General features: G+C 42.4%; 1 protein-coding gene across 6 annotated transcripts in view; it reads left to right on the forward strand.

Moving 5' to 3' along the window:
* ZNF609 (zinc finger protein 609) overlaps positions 1 to 17141 on the forward strand; it is a 116935-nt gene that overhangs the window by 4553 nt on the left and 95241 nt on the right. Inside the window, exon 2 of one of the 6 annotated variants that reach the window (XM_060282629.1) lies at positions 12637 to 12885. The exons of 4 other annotated variants lie outside the window; for them this stretch is intronic. The gene's annotated coding sequence lies outside the window, so the exon portion shown is untranslated. Of the gene's footprint in view, positions 1 to 1327; positions 12886 to 17141 lie in introns of those variants that run through there. One more of the 6 variants, XM_035131164.2, reaches the window with a different exon arrangement.

The following is a 17141-nucleotide window of genomic DNA, read 5'->3' on the forward strand; positions in this document are numbered from 1 at the left end:
TTGGAAAGGAGATGGGAAGGCTCTAAGACCCTGCCTGAGCCTCCTGCCTCCTCAAAGCCTGGTGCCTTGCTTAGCCAGGTTTAGGAAGGCAACACACAGTTCCATGTCAAAATTACTCTTGTAGCCCACTTAGTATGAAATGTTGGACCACCCTGTGATGGATCATCATAGAATTTTAAGGTTTGAAGGAACCCAAAGGGCATCTAGTCCAACTCCCTGCAAAGCTGGAATCACAACGAACAAATCTCTGACAGATGGCCATCCAATCTTCTTGTTAATCTGAAACTGTAAGGTTGCCTTTTATCCTGTACAGTATTTGACTATTTTTACCACAATGATGTGCTTATACTTAGGGAAGTTGTGTCAGGAGTATGGGCAGGAGTCAGGCTCTGGGGCCTGTAGTGCTTTGCAGGACTGGGGCCTGTCTCAGCTTGTGCTGGAGAAGCAAGGAGTGGCCACACAGGTGAAGACCTCAGCTTGTGCTGGAGAGGCAAGGAGTGGTCACGCAGGTGAGACCACTTGATACCTCACTGCACCTGGTGGCAGGAGCTGGGAGGGATAAAAGCTCAGCATTTCCCTTCAGCTCTTTGCCACAGCAACGCTATCCCTGCCTGGTTGCCTCTGGCCTCTTGCTCCTTGGACCCTTGCCTTGCCAATGCCTTGATTCTCGACCCTTGGACCTTTGCCTTGCTGACGCCTTGCTCCTTGACTCCCAGACCTTCGCCTCTGCCTTGCTCCTTGACCCTGCGACTGCCTGCTGCTGGACCCTCAACCCTGCACCTGTTCCTGCTTCTACACCACCATCTTGCCCTGGTCCTGACGTCCTCAGCCAGGGCTTCAACTGCCCGCCGACCGGACCGTGACAAGTTGCAACCCACTTTATGCCAATCTGAAAGTTGTTTATAAGTACAGTCCATGTTGAATCAATTATACAAGGAATCTGATTCATATTCCTGAGGATTTTAGTTCTAACATAATTTCTCTAATGGTTGTGGAGGTGACATTTCAAAGCACATGGGTAAATTCTCAAATGTTCAGGGGGACCTGTACTGCTACCTTTTCTTCCATATATCTGATCGTAAAGGTAAAGGGACCCCTGACCATTAGGTCCAGTCGTGACCGACTCTGGGGTTGCGCGCTCATCTCGCATTATTGGCCGAGGGAGCCGGCGTATAGCTTCCAGGTCATGTGGCCAGCATGACAAAGCCGCTTCTGGCGAACCAGAGCAGCACATGGAAACGCCGTTTACCTTCCCGCTGTAGCGGTTCCTATTTATCTACTTGCATTTTGACGTGCTTTCGAACTGCTAGGTTGGCAGGAGCTGGGACCAAGCAACGGGAGCTCACCCCGTCACAGGGATTCGAACTGCCGACCTTCTGATCAGCAAGCCCTAGGCTCAGTGGTTTAACCACAGCGCCACCTGGGTCCCTATATCTGATCATAGCATCATACTGTTCTCGAAATATTTCAGAATCTTGGATACCTCTTCAAAATAAAATGTGAAAGATAAGCAACATGGTGCAGAATAAGCAAACTCTGATAAAATAAATTGCTGTATTTAACTTGCAGTTTATTCATAGTGTGTGATTTGAGGGTGGCAGAGTGACAACTAGAAGTTCCACCAATAGTAGTTTTGGACAGGCATGCATAAGATGGCAACTGAATAGGTGGTTGTCTGCTGTGTCTTGGTAAGCACTAAGAAGTTTCCAGCTGGTGCTGACACTAAAAATGAAATTGGTTCCCAAGCACAATACTTCAGGTTATTGTTGGGCACTGTAGGCTAATTTGCTTGTATTTATTGAATCAATACCCTTCTATCCTGCTCTTCAATAATTTCAAAGCGGGTAATCACAAAGATAAACACAGTATAATTAAGAACCACAGAAATGCAGCAATAAAGCATTTCCATCATGGTAGCATGAGAATGGGCTTTTTCAGTGGCGGTTCTCCACTTGTTTTCCTCAGGGTGTATTGCCTGGTGCCATCCTTACCTATTTATCCCCAGACCTTTGGCCCTTAATTTGAAGAGTTTTAAGTACTTATGGGTTCTTTTAGTGGGGCAGGATCTGTGATATTTGTATTGATGTGCTTTTAGGTTTTTATTGATGGTTTGTTTGAACTGGTTTGATTGTTTACACTGTGTTTGTAAGTCACCTTGAGTCGCATGTAAGGAAAGTATCACATATATGTCCAGGTGTGGTAGAAATCCATCAAAGTGAGTTTCAGGAGACCATGGCAGGGTGCCGCAACCAAGGATTACTCTTTCCAGCAGTCACCTGCTTTGCCCTGGATGATGGAGGCACCCTCTGAAGGACCTCTAAATATGAACTAAATATGAACAGACAGGTTCATATAGCTGTACATGATTTGGTAGAGGCTTGCAAACTTTGAAGTGTACCCTGTATTTCTTAGTGGTAAATGTTTCACTGTTGGGATTATATTACAGTTTGCTTCTGGGCAAACATTCCAAAATCCTCCACCCCCTGCAGGTCACAATTGATAGGTGAACAGGTCCACCCAGCTGTCAGTCACCTGACAACATAATGACATTAGGCAACTGACACTTGTTAAAGTTCAAAGGAAAATGCTATAACCAGCGATCAGCTAAGTGGTGGTTACCACAATCATATTTGAAGATGTGATTTCAGTGCCAGCCATCTGATTGGCACTAGGAATATATATTATAACAGACTTGCTCTGGAGAGAAAAAATGCTCCATTTAAAAACTGCATGTTTTTCCTTCAGCAGAAAAATCATCTAGTACTTTGAACCCAAACCACTTCCTCCATCCCCTTTGACTGCACTAGTGAGTTCTTGACAGGAAAGCCTCTAGTGCAGGGGTCAGCAAGGTTTACCTCGCCTTGGCCGGTTCATTCCAGTGGAGATCCCTCCGTGGGCCGGATCACGTGTGTGCGTGAGCGCCTGTGTCTGTGCAGACACAATTTCTGGTATCTGCGTCTGCACAGATGTGATTTTTGGCATCTGAACATGCGCTGGCGCAATTTTCGGCACCGCGGAAGTGAGTCGCTGCGCTGCGCTGGTTTAGTGCAGTGCGCGGGGACTTGCTGAGTGGGCGGCTCGGTTCGGAGGTGGCTCGGGGACACTGGCGGAGGAAGAGTGCAGGGGGGGAGCGCACCCCCGGCAGCGTGATCCTGGTGGGGTGCCATCACAGCTGGACCCCACTCGCGCTGGGCGCCACACCCCCTGCAGGTGGCACATCACGCCCCCAGGACGCGTGCCAGCCCTGCCCACGCCTGCTCTCTGGCCCCCCCCGGTGCCGGAGCATGAAGCTCCGCCACTGGTCGGGGGCTGGTTAAACGACCCCCTTGGGCCGCTTGTGGCCCATGGGCCTTAGGTTGCCTACCCCTGCTCTAGTGCAGCAGATTCCAGGGAGGCTCTCTGTCAGGGCCGATCAGCTGATTGGCACTGAAGGGGAACCCTGCTTGCTAAGGAACAATCAGGAGCTCCTGACTTTTTCCTTTCTAGCCATGTCTATACCTGCCCACAGCTAACATCACAGATTATGTCACGGATGGGGCAAGTGGGGTGGGGTATGTGGGGAAAGTGTCTTGTGGGCCAAATTGGGATCTGTGGTGTGCCTAATTAGGCCTTCAGACTAGAGGTTCCCCACCACCTCTTCTGTGTATAATCAGTAATAGGGTCAACGTCTTGGTTTGTTACTTAGCGTAATGGGCCCTGGTCTGGTTTGGAGTGCTTTCTCTTGATTTGAGAGAAACATAATTCAAACAAGCCTTCTGTCTCTGCTGCTGGAGCTCTTGTAAATATAGCATGCTTATGGTTTTAAGTGAGCTGCTGCAGGAAAGAGTTATGAAAAGAACATTTCTTTTAAGCTGTCTGCCTGGCGTTATGAAAGGCTTCAAGCTGATCACGTGGTTGCTGGCTCATTGAGAGGGTGGGAGACCCTTCTGTGACCTTTGCAGAAGCAGGTTAGTTTTAACTTGGATCAGTTGCTTGTACATGTTAAAGAACAACAGAAGCTTTGCTGAAGAGCAGTCCTCAGTGCTTATTCAACTGGGAGGTGGGGCAGGAGGCCTGGGCTGGAGCCAGGTGATTGCTGGGTACAATGGAGGCTGCTTTTGTTTGTTTGAAATCTTTTGGTGCACTGTAAGACATTGCTCCTTTTGTGCTATTCTCTCCATGTGCGTTCCCACTTCTGAGAAAGATTTAGCATATCTTTGGAGACTCACTGAAGGATCCGGACAGATATTTTGAAGCTATTGAACTTGGAATATATGCATAAGAGCTTATTCTCTCAAAAGTGCTGGAAGACAGACTGTTCTCCTACACTTCACTCTTCTGTATAATGCACAATGAATGAATGGCTTAAAAATTAGAAACAATATAAGCAGCTGTTTGCCAAGATTTGCTAAAACATTTTCTGTTCCTTTAAAAAGTATTTGCTCAAGTGTTGCTTTGGTGTAAGCTGCATATAGAAGAATTATATTCTCCAATAAACCACTTCAGCTGCAGATCCTAATAGATATAAGTTACTATGCTGTGATCATGGGACGCGGGTGGCGCTGTGGGTTAAACCGATCAGAAGGTCAGTGGTTTGAATCCCCGCAACAGGGTGAGCTCCTGTTGCCTGGTCCCTGCTCCTGCCAACCTAGCAGTTTGAAAGCACGTCAAAGTGCAAGTAGATAAATAGGTACCGCTACAGTGGGAAGGTAAATGGCGGTTCCATGCGCTGCTCTGGTTCGCCACAAGCGGCTTAGTTATGCTGGTCACGTGATCTGGAAGCTGTACGCCGGCTCCCTCGGCCAGTAAAGCGAGATGAGCGCCGCAACCCCAGAGTTGTCTGCAACTGGACCTAACGGTCAGGGGTCCCTTTACCCTTACCTTTACCTTACCCTTTATGCTGTGATCAGACCAAACACCTCACTCATGAAATATGCTGTTTAGTTCAAAAAAGAAAGAAGGAAATAAGCTGCACTGTGGAGGTTCAGAGTTCTGGGGCCATTATTAATTAAATACCTTGATCAGCAACACAGAGCACCTTTCAGAGGGTTTTGAACTGGGCCCTAGAACTTGCTGATATGGTTCCAGGTGGAAATAGTTGGAGGGGCATGGACTGGTAGAATTAAACAAAGTACCAGCCTAGCCACCAGGCACAACCTTGCAGCAGTTGAAATCTGTGCCCAGGGTGCTTTGTGCTTCCACAGCAATGTGCACACCCTTTTTGCTTCTGGGTTTCAGGGCAATGTTTGTTCTGAGTAGCACTGCCTGCTTGCCAAGACTTTTCCCATGAAACTCTAAAAGGAGTAGGTTGAGAGTAGTTGCATGAAGGGAAGGAGTTCACAGAAATTTCTGCAGACCAGACAGTTAAAAGACCTGGTTAACTTTGTGGGTTGAATATTAGCTTTTCTTGGTTTTGAGGCATTTGATAGTTGTACAGAACAGCCTCTGTCACTTCAACAGCTTAAAAAAGTTAAAAACGTATATATCAAAATTAAGACAGAAGGAGGAACTACCATCTTTCAAGACAGGTAAAGTAAGAAAGAGCTCTAAGCTTCAAATGGAAGCACAATGTATGTGATGTTAACCCCCCTTCTCTTTATATATTTTTAAAAGTTACTGTAAATAATAGCTCTTCAAAACTGGCCATACTCTGTACATTTTTCACATTTAAACACCTTTCAATCCCACCTTTTGTAACTATCTGATAAATCACTTGGTCCTATGGAAGTGACCAGCTAAAATGTACCACAATGTGGAAATTCATATTTCTCTTTCAGAATAAATCATAACTATTAAAAAAATAGGTTTATTTCCTATGAGTACATGTTTAATTTCTGCAATACGCTTCACGCACACATACATCTCAGAGTTCATATGTCTATACATATACATTATACATATACATAATCTCAGAGTTCATAAACTTTTGGCTTGGATGAAAAAAAAGAGGCTAGTTGAGTAGACACATGGGAATAAAAGCTGTGGGAAAATGCAGGAAGTGATGCTGTTCACTCACATCCTGCCCCCAGGTACTGGAGACGATACTTTTTATTGTGAGTCGTTCATTGCATATATATGAAACTATGACAATTGTGTTTGATGTTTTACTTAATACTAAATTAACTTACTGATAGTTAGGACTTCATTCATGTAAGATGAGTAAATGATACAGATGGGGCTCACTGCAGTTACGTTTTGGTAGTGGCCTGGTGCACACATCCCAGTAAGCCATTGTCTAAACTCTAAAACAAAGTATGACTTTTCTGTAAATGCACCAGCCATTCTAAACATTCTTCCAAAGAGTAGGTACTTAACATTGGAATCGGTTGTAACATATTCTGTGTCTGGACATGGTTGATCAGGCAGAGTTGTTCTTTGTGCCTTAGTGCAATGGGACATGTGCACACATGTTGACATGTGTACCATTCTTTTAAGATGGTAGGACCCATGTAGACATGGTAGGGAGGAATAGTGACTCTATTCGCCTGCAGTAGTGTAGAGGAAATGAAGTGTATCCTGTGAATAGGAACTGAATCCCCTACGAGCAAAGTTTACCATGCTTCCTATGTGGAGATGTTTATAAAATGCTTCATAAGTGCCTGGTTGTAAAACTTCTGTGTAGTTTTTGAAAACAAATTAATGCCACAGATGTTACAGCTGCTGTCCACATCTGATTAAAGCTTCCTCTCTTTTTTAATGCTTGAAATGGGGTGTTGGTGGTGAAAGGCCTTCTTTGTCCCTTTTAAACGTATTGGAATGTCAAGGTTATTACAAAAATATTTTAAATAATTATTATTTCAAAAAGTCATAAATGTATTTGTGTTGCTTGTTGAAAAACACAGCACACATGCTGAATTTTATGTTTACTTCAAGGAAGCAGTATAACAATTTTCAAAGTGTTGCCTTTCTCTGGAAAATGTTTTGATTTGCTGAAAGAGGGACGAAGCAGGACTGACTTCTGTTACGATACAGTACTTGAAGCAAAAGTGACTCATGTTACCCTCTGCACATGAAGGGTATGTGTTTTTTCTGTCACTGAGACAAACTGCAGAAAGTGGTATCTCGGTTTAAGAACAGTCCTGTTTAAGAACTATTCGGTTTACAAACTCCGCAAAACCGGAAGTAGTGTCCAGGTTTGCGAACTTTACCTCGGTCTAAGAATGGAATCCAAACGGTGGAAGGGCACTGGCGGTGGGAGGCCTCATTAGGTAAAGTGTGCCTCGGTTAAGAACGGTTTTGGTTTAAGAACGGACTTCCAGAATGGATTAAGTTCGTAAACCGAGGTACCACTGTATTGAAAAAGTAATGTGTGGAGCAACCATCTGGCAACCTAAGCCATTGGAGAGAGCAGGACTTGTTCAACCACAGCTCTGTGAGCTGCTGAATCCAGATTAGAGGCTTGCTTCAACACAGTGGTGCAGGGCAGACCTACTGTTCTGGGGTGACAGTGTAATTATGAACCTTTTTGTCCCAGTTGTGAGGTTAACACATGACAGCAGAAGAAATATCGCAAGTGCAGGTAAGCATTCTGCCACATGCAAAGCCCCATCTAGCTCCAGCATGCCTTGCTTAATTAGTTATTGAACGCTTGGAACTGAGGCTATTAGCCAATAAAGCAAAAACCCATTATGTTTAGAATCTGAGATATATATATATATATTGTCTCCAGTGGAGGCATCAAGGCTTCCAGAGCTGCCTATTCATAGTTTCCCTGGGGAGCCCCTTAGTCCAGTGTGTCTCCTGCCCAAATGCACTGGGGCCCAGGAAGGAAAGAACAAGCCATGCAGCAGACAGCACCCAATGACCTTTTTAGGAGCCAGGCCATGAGGTTAGGGTAGAGGTCACTCCCTGGGCATTCTAGGCCATTGTTCTGCAGATGTGCCAACTGAATCTGGCCACAAGGTTTGTTTTCCAGAGGTTGAAGTTATAGGTGTTGCTCATGGTTTATTTAGATTGATCCAGTTATGTAGTCAGCCTTTGTTAAGAATGCTTTGAAGTTTTCTTTAAAAAAGTGTCCTGTTATAATTGCTTTTTCCTGGGTGCTCATTGGTGTGGAACAGGCATTTACCTTCAAATTCCACAACTGTATGAGGCAGCCACCCAGAATACTTAAATTATTGGTGGTTCAAATTGTTCCCAACAAATCCCCACCCCACCACCCACATTTCAGTAGTGGAAGCTGAAATAATATTTGAACAAGCATTTTGCACAAATGGAGAGATCTAGTTTTGTAGAACAATCTTGCTATAAGCACTTTTTATTAACCCCCCCCCCAAAAAAAACCCAGAGGTTTGCTGCTTATTCCAGAATTGGGCAGGGCAGAATTTATTAAAGGTTGTGAATCCTTTTGAGAACAGACTTTATAATTTGGTGTGCTTAAACTGTTTGGAGCAATGATGTTTAATTACTCTGGGCCACCTTAATAATGTTATGGGAACACAATACTATACACATATCTACCAGGAAGTAAGCACCATAGAGCTCAATAGGGCTTATATCTGTGTAAACATGCTTAAGGTTGCATTGTTAATGTGTGGGAATTCTGAACAGGATCCTTGCACTTTTGAGTAGTGATATATGAGGTTTGCCTTTTTATACAAAACTCTGCATTATTATTATTATTTAAAATTTTATTTATCAGCATTGTTGTTGTTTAGTCATTTAGTTGTGTCCGACTCTTTGTGACCCCATGGACCAGAGCACGCCAGGCACTCCTGTCTTCCACTGTCTCCCGCAGTTTGGTCAGACTCATGTTGGTAGCTTCGAGAACACTGTCCAACCATCTCATCCTCTGTCGTCCCCTTCTCCTTGTGCCCTCCATCTTTCCCAACATCAGGGTCTTTTCCAGGGAGTCTTCTCTTCTCATGAAGTGGCCAAAGTATTGGAGCCTCAGCTTTATGATCTATCAATATTAAACCAATATTAAATACGATCTATCAATATTAAACCAGTACAATTCATCAATATTACAATCATCTACATTTCCCCCTTTCTCTCCCCCCTCCCCAGACTTCCCTCAGCTCCCTTATCTGATTTATTTTTTCATATTGTTTCTGCATGTTATAAAATTGTACATACCCCTTCCCTGATTATTCCCATTGTTCTAATAGATAGTTGTTCATGTTTATTCAAATCCTGCCAATGAATGTAAATCACTCTGTTGTTTCTTCAAATAGTTTGTTAATAATTCCCATTCTTCCTTGAATTCCCGATTGTCCTTTTCACGTAATTTATAAGTTAGTTTTGCAAGTTTTGCATAGTTCATCAATTTTTCTTGCCATTGTTCTTTCGTTGGTATTTCTTCCTTCTTCCATCCTTGTGCTAACAATACTCTTGCCGTAGTGGTGACATACATAAATAAATTCTTCATTTTGGGGGGTATATCTTGCCCTAAATTAAAATGATTCTGGTTTTTTAACAAATGTCTTTTTAAACATTTTTTTCAATTCATTATAAATCATTTCCCAATATTTTTTAACTTCTCTACATTCCCACCACACAAAACTCTATTATTTAGGATGTGCAGTGTTACCGTAGTGGACTTCCAGAGGAGCCAAGAGCTTGCCTTTGCCTGCTCTGCAGTTTCAAGCAGTCTTGCATATTTTATTGAAGGGTTAAAATGTCCAAGTTGAACTCTCTGTTGTTTGCATACCAGTTGTGGTTATGGATTATAAGACTTAATATATTAGGAAAATGTGCAGCAAAGGCTATTTATAATTTAAGATTCTTAACAGATATGAGTGCTTTGTGGTCTTTCATTCTAATGCTGAGCTGACATTCTTCTGGCACTCATATTTGAAAGTTTAGGAAAGGGTTTAAAAAATGTATGTCACAATGTGCTAGAAGTGGGTCACTTCCTTTGTCAGGCACACAGGTGCTCAGGACCAGTTTTGATGGAAAAGTGCATTATTTTTGGAGGAACATGTTAACTTACTAGACTTTAGCTTTTATATAACTTAGAGCCGTATTCACTCAAATCAGCTTCTTCTGCCTGTGGCTCTTCTGTCTTGTAATACTTACACAAATGACAGGATTGGGGGGAGGAAGATCTTGATTGTTATTACTATATATTTTGGAAAGTGGTTTCTCTGTCTGTCTGTCCTTCTGTCCTCCATAGGTTCAGCTGCCTCTTGAGATTTCATTGCCAAACTCAGCACAAACCTTCCTGAGCTGGCAACTATGGTCATTGCCAATGTTTGTATGCCAGATGCCATACCAAAATGTGAATTTGATGTGACTTTTCCTATTTTTTCAGCATAGATTCAGGCACCTTGAGGTATCATCAGAAAACTGCCCGAGACAGAGGTGGTGAACTTTGCCACCATTCAGATGCTGCATGCCATTTTATATTTTAATTCAAAAATAGCCTTCCTAAAATAACAGAACTGGTCAAGAACTTAACTGAGCTATATATACTTAAAATGCATATTGTGTGATGCATTTTAATCCGATGCCTTAGTTGCAGCTTATTAGGGCTTTGAATAGTTTTTCCCCAAAAAATGCCTGGTAGTTTGTACAATAAAAAACCCTCTTTTGAAGTATATGGCCTAGGTTGCTTAGTTTTGATGCTATCTTAACCATATTGGGGTCTTTGTACCTTATTCCCACTCATGCTTTTATTTTGGTTGAAAAATAAAGGTGGTTCACTTAATCTGATTCATTTTCTACTACAGAGCACACAAACTAAAAATAGACCTGTTCTGAGATGCTTTTGAGGTTTTTTTGCCTTCTATATTTCTTTACTACAACTGAATATTGTGTAGACCTATTTAAAGATGTGAATCCCCAAAACAATTTTAGTTTTTTGGATTCTGATGCATCATTTCAAGCATTATTAGGCAATAATAAATAGAATAATAGAATTGTAGAGTTGGAAGGGACCCTGAGTCTCCAGCATGGTTAATGTGGGTGTGTATATTCCCTGTGGTCTAAACCACAGAGCCTAGGGCTTGCTGATTGGAAGGTCGGCAGTTCGAATCTCCGCGCCGGGGTGAGCTCCCGTTGTTCGGTCCCAGCTCCTGCCCACCTAGCAGTTCAAAAGCACATCAAGAGCAAGTAGATAAATAGGTACTGCTCCGGCGGGAAGGTGAACAGCATTTCCGTGCGCTGCTCTGGTTTGCCAGAAGCGGCTTAGTCATGCTGGCCACATGACCCGGAAGCTGTTTGCAGACAAACGCTGGCTCCCTTGGCCTATAGAGCGAGATGAGTGCCGCAACCCCAGAGTCGTCCGCGACTGGACCTAACGTCAGGGGCACCTTTACCTTTACCTTATAGTATTCCTACAGAGGCCTTTCCTGGTTCCTGTAGTTTCCTGTCTCTCTGCCACTTCTCTCCATGTGCACACACAAAGCTGCCAGAAAAGAAGTCTTTTGTATCCTATAAAATACTTTTTTCCAAGCCTAATTGTTGCTGGATGGTGCATTCGTGTGTTGATTTGGTTTGTTTGTTGCATTTGTATCTCACCTTCTTTCTCCAAGGAGCTCAGGGTGGTGTGCATAGTTCTCCCTCTCCTTGTTTTATCTCCACAACAACCCGGTGAGGTTGGTTAGGCTGAGAAGCACTGATTGACCCAAAGTCAGTCATCCAGGAGCTTCATGGCCAAGTGGCGATTTGAATTGTGTTCTCGCAGGTCCTGGTCTGACACTTTAACCACTGGTACCACACTGGCTTTCTTTTTTTCCTGGAGATTGCACCTGGAGAGTAAAGGTTAAAACTTGACTCTCCTGCTGCACCCTCCAGGAAGGTCACACACTACACCACCAACAGGCTATGTGGGGAAGCACAATCACATTTTTCAAGCCTAATTGTTTGGATTGGAAGAGTAAGTGAATGTGTGTGCATGATTGTAATGTTCCACAACACTTCTCTCCAATTCACGCATGTGTAAGGGCAGATTTTTGCTTATTACACATGTGCTTGCAACATGTTATATTATGGCTGTGCATCAGTACTGTAGAGAAGACTCATGGGGTGGAGGGAGGCAGCAATAGCACATTTCTGTTGTCTGATATAGTCTTCCTAGGATAGGGAGAAGCAAAGATGCCCCCCTCCCCCTGCCAGCAGACGTTCCTTGAACTGAAAGCAGCTAGTTAGGAAGCTCCTTTGTGCAGATTTCTCATCTCTTCTTCTGGCTGCCAGCTGGCTTTCATTCAACATTGTTTTCATCATTGGAGAGAAACAGAGGAAGAGAGGAACATCTTAAAAAGAAAGCTACGAAACGATTCCTGTTTTTTATGGCTTTTTTAAATAAAAAAATATAACCTAAACAAGGCAGCTGGAGGGAGCACAGCTCTGTAGTCTGAGGAGCTAAGAGCACTGCAGCTTCCTCTGCAAAGCAAGATACATCCCTCTGGGTTTCTTTAGTCATAAAAGGAAACAAAAAAGGATCCTGTGTAGAGGTAGTGTATAAAAGAAAGACAGGCTGGCTGCCAGCAAGAGATGGCGGGAGGAGCGGTTCCTGAACACAGCAGCCGCTCATGTTTCTGCTCTGACCTCTGGAAAAATGGACAGTAAAGGGACTGCTGGAGTTTAACAGAGTTTGTTCCTAGGCTTCCCAGGTAGAGTCTGCTATATATTTTTTCTGACTGAGATGTTGCAGCTTGAAACTTACCCTGTTCTGCTCCAATTGCTCTGATTGTTCCTGACTTATTTTCCCAGGGGTTGTCTGGAGCCAGAAGGCACATATGCTGTCTTGGACTGATCCCAGTAAGGCGGAGCAGTAATCTGAAATCCTGTTACCTTTGCCATGCTCTAGAGCAGCAGTTGCCTGGTGCTGGAGATTTTCCACTGTTTCTGCTGTTCCTCGGTGCAAGCATTCCTGAAAGTTAATCAGGGTGAAAATTGCAGTCACTCATGTCTGGAAGCAACCAGAAGCTAATCCCAGAGTCTGCAGATTTGAACAGACTGGTAGGAGACATTCTCTTTATATGCACTGAACTTTTAATGGGATCAATTCTCCTTTGGGTGTCCAGTCATTCCCAGTTAGGTTTTCTCTGCCTATTGTTTCACTACAAAAGGTCAGAAGTGTAATGCAAGTTGTTGTGGCTAGCCTGGAAGCAGCCACTGTGAGTTAAGGCACAATGAACCCTTGGTTGCATACTGATCTGTGTGCAGTGCTTTCCTGAGAGTTGCCTTATGTGATTTGTTAGAGAAGTGTTTTGTTAGGGGCTGCGAGTTCAAAGTGAACTCTAATGACATGACTGCTTCTAGGAATGTAGATGTGGTTTATAGAGGTTGCAGCCCTTAATGGAGCTGAATTATTTATGTCGGGCCACTGCATGTGTGCAGTTTTCCAAGTGAGAAGCAATTTCCCTTAGTATTCCTGTTCCAGGGCTTCTCTTAGGATTGCTTGTTGGAAGATTGCCAACTGGACAAGTGAATACATGTACTTTCAGCTGTGTATCGATGAGTTCTGTGTGGCAAGGAGGAAGTGGAGAGGGATTCGTACACTCGGCTGGGGTTTTTTCCATCTGGTTTTCAGATGCCTTTATATCTTTTCTCTCTAATGGACACTCTGTGAGGCAGGGTGCCAGGAGCAAGTCTGTGGGAGCCAATATGATGCCCTCTGGAGGTTGTTGGACTTAACAACATAATCCCTGACTTAGACTGTGACTTAGAGGAGTTGTCAACAGCACCTGGCCTCTATGTGGGGGCTTAGTTAGGGTTTATTGTATAATACTGCTATAATTTTGAATGAAGCTACATATTTGTTGGGACATATAGTATTCTTTTTCTTTGGCAATCACTCGTAGCAAAGTAAGATTGTCTTCCATCAATATGGTCTTAACAGTGTGTCCGCAAGTGACTGTGGAGGCCAATTGCGGATCCGCACATCCTTCCACAGTGGGGACACAGGTTTCCGAGTGGGAGTTGATCACGGTCATGATTTGCCAAACGTGCCTTTCTCTCAGCTCATTTGTCCCTTTTATCCAGATGCTTGTAGACAGGGCTTGTGGTTTTTTTGTCACTTCCAACTGACTCATGCAGCTGGGCTCTGGCATAGTGTGTTTTCTGTAAAGCAAGATAATATAAAATGTTTATAGGGCTTTCTGTGCTATATTTTCTCTTATTTATACGCTTCTCTCCATCACACACAGGGAGACAGGCAGATACACACACATTCTCCTTACTCTGTCTTTAGTTAGAAGTGGCATAAAGATAGACTTAGTCAAAGCATCTCTATCTTGATTGTAAAAGGTCCATCTTGTCTGTTACTTTCTTTGATATGAGGTGATGACATGTTAGATTTAAATACGGTACATTTTTTAATGTGCAATGTTGATTGCTTAAATCCCACCTAGGAATCCAAGGAAGGACAGGATACAAATTCGATAAATATTAATCAGGTGTTCACACTGCTTTATATCATTTTTCAGGCAAAAACATAAGATACTTTGCCCTAAAAGGTATTACAATTAAATTTGGGGGTGGAGTTGTAGATCGGATGAATGTGAGCAAATGCAGTTTCATGGTTACAGTTGGGATGAGGATTAAGGGGTTAAATAGTGATGAAAGTGGAGTTGAGAAATATTTGCCATTTGAGAGCCATTAAGTTTATAAACTGAGTAGCACTTTAAGTGCATCACTCAGCAGGTGAGCAGGATGAAGTGGAAGTCACAGAAGAAGGAGGCACTGCCTTCCTCAGAGGAATAAAGCTGAGGCTGGCAGCAAGAAATGGGAAGGAGGTTGACAAGGCACTTGAAGGGAGTGCTGACAAATATTATAAAGTTGACAAATATTACTCTATAGACAGTGAAGTTGACAGATATTACTCTATAACACAGTGGGCATATCCATTGCATTAAAATATACTATTTTTAATTGCATTTTATTCCTTTTTATTTCTTATTGTTTTAATTGCATTTTATTCCTTTTTATTTCTTATTGTTTTAAAATTTGGTATGGAATCAGCCAGGTATGGGAGAGGAAAGCTATGCTAGCTTTTATAGGGCAGCTTTGCATGCACTTCCCCATGTGTAGGAACACCAGGATTGCACCCTTTGTCTTATTACAGTCTTTTTTGTTTTGTTTTGGGGCAATGTAGGTTTGCATGGGTTGAGTCACCACTAGTTTGAGATGAGCACGAGGATGTTGTTTAAGTGTAGTTAATTTTGCCTTTGTAATCTGTATGAAGAAAATCAAGTAGCTTTGGATATATGCACTTATATGTGGTATCAAAAACATAAGATAGTACAGTTCTGGCTGCTATCTAATGTTTTTTAGAATTGTACTGGCGAAAAACTGGAAATCTGACAAAATACCAGAGCTAGTAGAATGGAGAATAAAGATGTTTGAATTTGCGGAGATGGAACAATTAACAGCATCAATCAGAGGATGTTATAATCAAGTAATTAAGGAAGAATGGAATTGTGTTAAGGAATACATGGGGAAAGTGGGTGCTAGAGTTTGAAAATTAATATGGTATAACTTAATAGCCACAAGGTAACATGAAATTTAGTAGGAATGATAGGATAAATAAATAAATAAATAAAGTGAACAACGCAACAATTATAAATAGTACAGTAGGTAAAAGAAGATCGGACACGGATAGAGGGAAGCATGAGGGATGGGGGGAGGGGAAAAGGTATTTTTCTTTTTTCTTTAAGTCTGAATTGATTGAATATAGTTTGTTTTGAATTGTTGGTTTTTTCCTCTTGTTTTATTTTGTAATATTTAAATGTTTAAATAAAGCTCTTTTTAAAAAAATTAGATAGTATAAATGCATGTTTCTGATTCACCAATTAACTATATGGACTTAGTCTTCTGGAAATCTGGAGACATTCAAGTGTATCTTGGTGTAGATTGTAATTGCAAGGAAAAGTTAAAAGTTGTGAGGTTAAAGCTTTGAAAATAAGAGTTTTACTAACCCCAATTTGCACCTTGATTTCAGTGTGTCACTTTTCTGTGCTGAGTCTGTGGTATGTGTTTGCTATAGAAACTGTTTGCTCAGTATTTTTATTTTTATTTGGTATTATTATTATTATTATTATTATTATTATTATTATTATTATTACTACTACCCTGTACTAAAAACATAATAGCAGATACTCTAACTACACTGGCGAGAACATTTTTCTTTCAGTTTGCAAAAGTCACAGGTTCTGTGATAGGTGGAGTTGCCAGCGAGGGACATTGTCTTACACTGTCCACTCTGTCCACCAGTTTAAAGGCTGTTTCCCACACAGCAGTTCTGTTTCTCCAAAGCGTGGTATGTAAGGATGAGTGACTAGTGACTCTTCCCTGGTGTTTGGCTTCTGGGAGAGGGAATTGGCTTCTTGAGGTAAGAGATGTTTCCTTTTGCAACAAGGAGCAGCACACATCCTCCATGCTGCTTGTGATAAGGCAGAGAAGCGAGGCTTTGTGTGCTGCCTTGCTTCTGCCTTGAAGGGAAATACGGTGGTACCTCCGCAGGAAGCAAGTGGTATCCCATAATGATCCAACCCCTAAATGTTAACTACAGGGGGTTCGTTAATAAGTAATTTTAATTTTATATTTAAATCCTTGTTATATTTACACTGCCCTTTGAATTTTTGTTATGTTTTATGATCTGTGATACTGTGCGTGTTGATGCTGGTTTGCGACTGTATTAATAAATTCATTCAATTCACAGTGGTACCTCTACTTATGAATAACTCTACTTACGAATGTTTCTACTTACAAACGGAGCTCCGTCCGCCATCTTGGATGCGGTTTAGATATGATTTTTTCTACTTACGAATTTTTAGATAGGGTTGCTTCGACTTACGAATTTTTTCTCCCAATGCATTCCTATGAGATTTGACGTACAAATTTTTTCGACTTATGAATGTGCATTCGGAACGCATTAAATTCGTAAGTAGAGGTACCACTGTAGAGTGCCCAGCAGCAGCAGCCTGTTCTAGGGCTCAGAAGGAAGTCTGACTGACTGGGCTTAGGGGCATGAGGGGACACATCTACCACCAACTCTCTTTTTCTCTGTTCTTCTTTTTTGTGCGCCGGCGGGGTGTGCAGGCAGAGGAGTCTGTGACTGGAAGGAGAGGTTCATGGTGTATTTTGGTGCTGCATTGCCCTGCAGATCAGTGCCAAAAAGGCAGGTTTAAAATAAATTTACACACACAAACACACCCAATTGCTAATGCTATTCCATGCAGGAAAAATATGCTTGCTGTAATGGGAGAGTAGGT

This window comes from Zootoca vivipara, chromosome 14 (genome assembly GCF_963506605.1).
Source record: "Zootoca vivipara chromosome 14, rZooViv1.1, whole genome shotgun sequence".
In the NCBI taxonomy this organism is placed as follows: domain Eukaryota; kingdom Metazoa; phylum Chordata; class Lepidosauria; order Squamata; family Lacertidae; genus Zootoca; species Zootoca vivipara.